Source organism: Meleagris gallopavo, chromosome 1 (assembly GCF_000146605.3).
Source record: "Meleagris gallopavo isolate NT-WF06-2002-E0010 breed Aviagen turkey brand Nicholas breeding stock chromosome 1, Turkey_5.1, whole genome shotgun sequence".
Classification (NCBI taxonomy): domain Eukaryota; kingdom Metazoa; phylum Chordata; class Aves; order Galliformes; family Phasianidae; genus Meleagris; species Meleagris gallopavo.
In genome coordinates, this window is record NC_015011.2 from 13,286,658 (window position 1) to 13,294,647 (window position 7,990).

At 38.2% G+C, this 7,990-nt stretch overlaps 1 long non-coding RNA gene across 2 annotated transcripts; it reads right to left on the reverse strand.

Moving 5' to 3' along the window:
* Positions 1 to 667: 667 nt before the first annotated feature.
* On the reverse strand, positions 668 to 7,497 carry LOC109364165. 2 transcript variants are annotated; one of them, XR_002110233.2, is made up of 4 exons: positions 7,412 to 7,497; positions 3,843 to 3,950; positions 2,734 to 3,604; positions 668 to 1,134 (listed from the first exon to the last, which is right to left on the reverse strand). It is a non-coding gene; the product is annotated as an uncharacterized LOC109364165 (long non-coding RNA). The 2 variants fall into 2 exon arrangements; XR_002110211.2 differs by having other exon boundaries at positions 668 to 3,604.
* Positions 7,498 to 7,990: the final 493 nt, after the last annotated feature.

Sequence of the window (7,990 nt, forward strand, 5' to 3'; positions counted from 1 at the left end):
GATTATGCAGTAGCTTCTTTAATTACTGGACATTAAGGGTTCTAAAGCCCATTCCACATTTCTTCAGCACAGCCAATTTTCTGTAATGGCATGTATTCACTCAAAAGAGCAGAATCTCTCATCCATATTTTGATGTGAACATTGATTTGGAGGGGTCAAACTTCATACCCTTCTGGAGGGATGCCAGAAGTATTGTGTGCCCACCTCTGCCTTGAAATGCACAAGAACATTTTATCTTTGCACTTCCCAATAGTCTCTAAAAATATCAGCTGAACTTGGGATACGATGACTTTGAACTCATTTAAGTGATAGTTTAAGTGATCTGTGGTTATCCAGGTGTAAGAGGTTCAGGTTTTTAGCTTGCTTAAAAGATTCCATAAACAGCTGTCAACTCTTCTAGGGACACAAGCACAGCTATGAAAGTACAAGGAGTTATATAAAATACAACGACCACAATCAAGGTTTATTGGGAAATCCTTGCCAGAGGCCTGGTGCTATGATACATAAATCTAAATTAAACTTAGAGCCTCTTTTGGCTCTAGTCGTCAGCAAGTAAAATTTGATATGTCTAAATGCTCATATAGAGCATTACATAAAAAAAATTCCAGTCACTGGAGAGAAGGCAAGCTTCTTCTGCGGAAGGCATTGGTTGCGGTTAGTCCAGCATCCTGCGGTGTTTGTGGCCCTACAGCAGGGAGAAGCTATGGGAGCTTGTGAAACCTGCCAGACTTCTCACAGCTCGTTACTCCTTGCTTGGAAGAAATCATTCAGAAAATAAAATGCTTTTTTTATTATTATTTGACAGTATATGCTAACTGTCACTCTCCAACTCATGTTTAGCAAACGTGACCATGGAGAATATTACATTTTTTTAGCTACAGCAACACATATGCAGTTCAGAATTTTAAACATCTGAGTTCATTCTGACAGCACGTACTTGGTGTTTGCTCATTAGGAGAGTAACATTACAATACTGCATTCACTTATTCATTCACTTCCATCTCATTAGACAGTTTTCAGAGAAAATGGTCTCAGCGTCCAGAAGATGTCAGATGTCACAATAATCCCAACAGCAAGCCTGGTCATAGGGCTGACCCTTCAGTGCCCAGTGGCCTTGAGTCTGAAAAGAGGTAGCTGAAGAGAGACAAAATTAATTCAACAGCTTCTAACAATAGCAGGATAGGAATATTTATGCATGAACATTGTAAATAAGGATGCATTTGAACCAAGTTCTGTATTTTGCTTAAGATCCCGCTGTGATCTGAAGTGAGAACTGCCAACACATCACCTGCTGGGAACAGCTTTCTGAGGGGCATTTGATGAAACAGTCAAAATGCTCTGAATTCCTTACTTATTAACTAAATTTTATTATTATCTATGTATATTTAATAATGACATCTATTTATTGACCAGACAGGATGTGATGCCTACTGGCAACACCCATTTTAGCTGCAATAATTAATAATTTTAATATTTAATTTTAATTAAATGTGTAATATCTAGCTCTTAAATTATTCAGACTTTACAGAATGTTTTTCATTAATACCACACATTCTATTAACATATTTATGAACACCTTTTATGACTTAATGTGGCTTAATTCTATTAATAAAAACTAATTTTAAAGTCATTATCTTTTCTAATTATACAGTAACTTCTAATGCAGATAGATTTTCCAGCTCCACTGTGGTTCTGGAAGAAAACTGCTGAGTTTTCTGCAGCTTCTATTCTACTGCCTGAGTAGTCAGAAGATAAAACACCTTCTTTACTAAAGGGATGAGTTTCAATTGACTTTGTTGCTCTGATCTGATAGATGTGAGATGTTTTGCACTCCAAAAGCTGTACCAAACAACTTGAAGGACCGAGTGAATCATAATGGGTAGTTGGAGTAGCATCACTCAAGACTAGCACTTAGGCTGTCCATAGACTTAACACTGACACAGCAGTGATCCATGTAGGATAAAAGCACTGTGAAGACTGCAGCTTTCCATTTCAGCTGTTCACAGTATTAGTGAGTAATCCTGCAATATTTACACAGATGCATTAACTTAATTCAAAGAAAAGTCAAATTTACCAGATTCACTTGGATTAGTGATCATGATCATTTATTTAAACATTTAATGGAATAATATCTAATATCTATTAGATCCATATCTATTGAATTGTCTAAAAATGCTCTTGGAATGAGCGATAAGCTGTACACTCATAACCATCTGGCCTTACGGTTCATAGCCAGGAGACTAGTACTGCAAATCAGTAAGCTAATTTACTAAATCAATTAACCTGTTTCAGTTCTGGAATATAATATATAAATATATTAATATATTTGTATAGTGTGGCTTTCTTTCGTTATTTTTTCCCTTTTCCATTACAATGCAAGTTTAGGTCATTTTTTTCTGCAAAGAAGTTACCTTTTTCTATACTTGCTATTGTAAGAACAGTGTTAAAATCACCTCAGTCCTGTTCTATCTTCTGACTGATGTTCTTGGAGATGATAGACAAATGATCCAGAGCTTAGGTACATACAACAGAATTACAGTTAATTGCTTATGGATGTGCCTTATATTTAAGAGCTGAACAACAGCAGGATGATAAAGTGAGACACAGCACCCAGGCTCATCCAAGCTCCAGAGACAACCCTGCCTATGTGCTTTCTGGGACACTCACACCCTGAGTGTTTCTGAATTCTTTAGTTATCTCCTGTATCAACCTGAAAGTTGTCAGGCTGCTTACCCGCAGTCACTCGTGCTTGCTAAAAAGGGCCTGATATGGAGCGATGGGTATTACAAATCACCATGGCAATCCACTCAACTTTGATCTGTGGTTTCCAGAAAGACTTCCCAGAAGGAGCTCCCCAGCACCAGTTATGTGCACGTTCAGCTGAAGAGCAGACGTATTCTCAGAGGTCTTCAGAGACACTTCTCTTTCTCTCTGTGAGGCAGTTAAATGATTATCTCATGTGATTAGGCCAGTAAAAAACTGCTGAAGCAGTGCTGTAATTAAACAGCTAACTCAAGGAACAAGATTTACTGAGGATGCATTGGGTTTAAAGTAGAATCTGAAACAATATAGAGTGAGAATAGGAACTCCTCAAGCTAGATCAATCACTTCATGTTTCTTTGTTAACCACTCTTAAAGTAGTAGTTACATAAAAATTTGTACCTGTTTTCTTCCATAGCACCTTATAAAGATTACTGACACACAAATCAATGTGTGTGATGACTTTCCTCCTTCAAGAAAGCATTTTCCTAAACAATTTGTTAATTTTTTCCCTGCACTGTGCTGTTTTGCCCTCTTTGTGCCATATCTAAGCTTTTCCTTTCTCTCTTTTCTCTTAGTTCCCAACAACCAACATCATCTCTCGACCTTCTGCAGATTTGGTCTCCTAAGCATAACTAACAATCTGCTCTTTTTGAAGTGTGTTTCTGTAATTCTTAAATTAGATTTTCAAACATGAAAGAACTTTTTCTATAAAAACTCCATGCACAGTACAGAAATGATGATGAAAGTGAATTTTACCTGAGCTGAGATCATTCAGAGTTTCATCAGATGGCCCTTGCAAGGACTCTGTGAACCATCACTGTTGTAAAAATATTTGAGGCATCTAGATAAAGGATAAAATGAAAGGTGGATATAATGAACCCAAAGGAACTGAATTATTGCTCATCGGTAATAATTAGTAACATGAAAAGAAGTAGGACATCAGAGTATGAATTGCACTGGGAAGAGAACAAAGCAGGAAGCAGAGCTGTGCTTTCCAGTGTTGGAATAGGTCAGTGACACATTTTCTGCAGATAATACTAAATTTTTGAAGATATAGAGGAGATAAATCCTTCACTTACCCTATGTTTATAGTCGTGGATCTTCAATTCTTGTGGACATCTGCAAAAGTCATACCACCAGTAACTCCCATGAGTAGTGGTACCCCCCATCCCAGTTTGAGACCAATGCTGAAAAAAAAAAAAACAGGTGATGACTTTGATCACAGAGAGACTGGAGCTGGCATTGTTTTATGCTTCTAACACCTACGAATCATCCTACTTTTCTGAAAAAAACACAGCACAAAATTCACAAATAAAATAAGCAGGGACTGAGATGCCAGTTCATTTTCCTGTGACTGTTCATGTCTTCATACGAATCATTCCAGTTATTCTGCCCATCCATCCTCAACCTTTGTAGAAAACAACGTGCAAAGTCAAAATAGTAAATTAATAGAAAGCAGAAAAATTCCACTCACATTTGCAAGTTACTGTAAACTTTCGTGGTCACAGGGACATTACTGAGCCCAAACAAGCAAGTAGGATGATGGACATGGTACATGATTGTAAGAAACTGTACTAGGTTTTTACTGCATCATAAACAAGACTTCACAATATCAAACTGATTAACTGTATTTGTAGGAAAGGAAAAGAGTTTATATGCCAAATTAACTAAGTACGACCTAGATTTATTGTTGTAAAGGTAAATAGCATGCATGTCGTTTTTGAACACAGAATCAACTTGTGGCACCCACAATACACTGTTAAAAAGGCGTGAGGGCAATGCTAAGGAAGAAAGGACTGGCCCACATGGCCATGGAGCCCGGCTAAGGGAAAAACTGTGTCACAGTAGAAGGATCCTATGAAGGTGCTGGCATTGAGGGGATTGGGTGTGGAAAACAACAGTGGAAGAAAGTGGATTTCTCTCTTTTAAGTCAAGCAAAGGCTGATTTGTGAGAAAATATTTGTATACCACTATTGAACAATTAACAAGATGTGGAAGTTTATAGCCAGAAGTAAGGAGGGTGCGCTGCCCATTGCCACAGACATTTCGGGAAAGGACAGGTAGGAGAATGGCATACTGTGCCATGGCAGCTGAACAGAAGGATCAAGAGCTTGTCTAACAATCCACACCTCAGGGAATCAGTTATCTCAGGAGACAAAAGGTGCGCTACATCTGGGCTGTGGAAGCTCCAGGATGAAAGATTAAAGATTCTTTAAATATTCTAAAACATCCCTCCTTAGAGAGTGCTAAAGGAAAGCTGCAGGAGGCCAATGCAATCAGGAACATCACAAGCATGTCAAGATGTAATGAGAAAGAGCCAAATGCATTCTTAGTATAACACTGCCAGCATTAGTGGATACTCACCAGGGGACAATTTGTCCCATTTTTGTTATTAGCAGCATCTCTAAGAACTGTTTGCCACCTTCTGGCAGTACATAATTTCAGACAAAAGGAAGGAAAAAAAAAAAGCACCATATTTTGTATGTAATCAAAAACTCCTTGATTCCTTAGGAAAATAATTTTAGGAAGATGTGAAAACAGCTGTTTAGACGTTTCAGGAAATGTGCAATTCATACTAGCGAAAGAATGCAAAGCTTTAAAACATTGTTCATTATTCTCACATTTAGAAATATAATATGGCATTGAGATCTTATTGTATTTAATTAATAAAGTGAGAAGTTATTTCTATTATTTAAATTTCTATTAAATATTAAAGAAATTAATATTTCTATCTTCTGCTTAATTTTATCTGGTGAAAAATCCCAGATTGCTGATAAACTGCTGAGCAATTATTTAAAACATTTTAATGCAAAAGGAAAACCTAGCAGCAAATCCAAAGTGTGATCTCTCTTGATCTGAGATCTCAGCAGAGCGGATAAGAGCAAGGCCAGATTTAGATGCAGTCTTAGACAGGCAAACTGTAATGAAATCTACTACAGAAATTTACTAAATAAACACATCATTAGGCTAAGCTTGCTACCTGGGCAATGCTCAGAAAGTAAGACAGGCACAACGCTTCTCAGTTAGCCGTAAGGCTATGGGCTTCCTTTGCTGGTGGTTCAGATGATCACCAGCAAGCACTGGATCCAGAGAAAGGACTAGCTGTTAGTTAGGAGAGGATCAAGTAAGTGAGTGATAGCCTCACTCCCTGTCCGTTAAATACGCATAAGCTGGCACAGCAAAGTAAGTTACTCACGTGTGTGTCAGTTCTGCTTCAAATAAAAAAGCCTTAGGACAGAAAACTCCTGTTCCTGATGCTTTCCCCTTGTCCCTCTTCCTCCAAAATGGCTGCCTTTGTCTCTTGTCCTCCTCCTACACACTGGAGATCGTGTGTCTATGGTGTGTCTCTTAACTCAGTTAGCAATTGAAGCCTTGCCTGAGAGTTATGTGAAACAGGTCACAGGTGTGTCATTCTTGCACATTCCATAGAAGGGCCATCAACCTGCAGGCCAGTCACTCATGGGAACTAAAAACCTCCCAGAAAACACCTACTAAATTACACCAAATCAAATGCCGTCACTGTGACTGATGATAGTGCTGCCCTCTGGTCATTTATCTTGTCTAAATTGGTAGGTCAAGGGAGCTTTTCTCCCTTCAGAGAAAGGAGGAAGGCATCTATTAGCCTTCAGTGAGATGTATAACTTTGAAAATTCATTTCTCCCTCAGCAAGTATGATACCCAGAGTGACAAAGTAAAAGCACAAATTTAAAACTACATCATCCCTAAATCTCTCCTGTAATTTCAAATGAATTCAATATCCTTCACTTCTGCTTGGAAGCTGTTAGGGCATTAGTAGTTTGAGCTCTATTAAATATACACGGTCTTCATTTTGCCCTTGAAGGGAAAAAGAGTAAAATCATTGCTCTGTCTCTGGTTGAGTATGCTTGCAAAATGTTTTGAGATACTTTGGGATAACAGACACTAAATGTAGGTTATGTTTGTACTTAACTCTGCAGGTTTTATATAAAGCTTAAAAATTAGGACAAAACATTATCTTTTTCAGACATACTAATAAGTATCTCCAGAATGTAGGTATAACCTTAGAACACGTGCAAAAGGAAATTGTTCATTAAATTGCTCAAAGAATAATATTTGGCATTTTTCTTGTGTTTATGTTTGTTATGGAAAAGCAATCATTTCAGTGTTGGTTGAATACTTCCAAATGAACTCTTACGGTTTACACAGACCTCTTAAAAAATTTATATTTTGAGCTATAAATTACTTACATTGCTGTGCTTTGCCCCACACTAGTAATGTTGGTGTTTCCCCATAATTTTCAAATATTAGAGAAAAGTTGGTTACAATATCCTCTCATCAATTTTGTCCTCACCTGCCAGGGAAATCTTGCAACAAAGGCTGGCTGTCATGGACATGTCATGGACATCTATCAAAACTGAAGAAGACTTTCAAACTAATTTCCTTTTATTTAGAAGGAAAAGCAAGTTAGGTTGGGTTTTTGCTGTGCTTGGAGCTTATAGAAAGTCACTTCTTCAACTTCTTACACACAAGTACTATATCACCAGAGAGTAGGAATGGCAATTTTGTTTCACGGCAGCTTTTTCCTTCAGGTACTGGAAATGGAGCTTACACAGATGTCTGCCCCATGAGCAGGTCAGGCTCAGTATGTCACACTGCAGCAGTGGCTCACCTGGAGTTGTCCTGTAGCCAAATTCCTCCCCAAGCTATAGCTGCAAGACTTCTTGCTTGGTCGGTTGTGTTTTAATTTTGTTGGTGTTTTCTAGGGGAGAAGGAGAGATCTGATAATATTTATCATGCTGCAAGTGCTGCAAGTTCTAGCTTACAGATATATATATATGCATATTATTACGTGTAACAAATATGCCCCTGCTGATTCACTCTGAAGTTGGCTCTAACCCACTACATTTTCTCACTGCAATACTTGGTGATTCCTCTTAAAAAAAAAAAAATTTCAAAATTCAAAATTGTCCATTAATCAGCCAGGGCAGGATTTCCCATCACTACCCTATCTCCAGGGAATAAAACAGCAGAATGCTCCCATAGATAACAAGTACAGCATTATCCTTTCTGCCCCAGAGGTGCAGCAAGCAGTGTTTGCAGGCCTGTTTTCACATGGTGTTCTCCTTGCACTTGGACAAGAACAGCTGATCTTTGAACAGGGGAACATTTTGTGCAGTAGCACTCTCATTCTCCAAGAGCACCTTCCTGCTCCAGGCCATTTGATGCTTCTGCTGGTGCGCAGCTGATG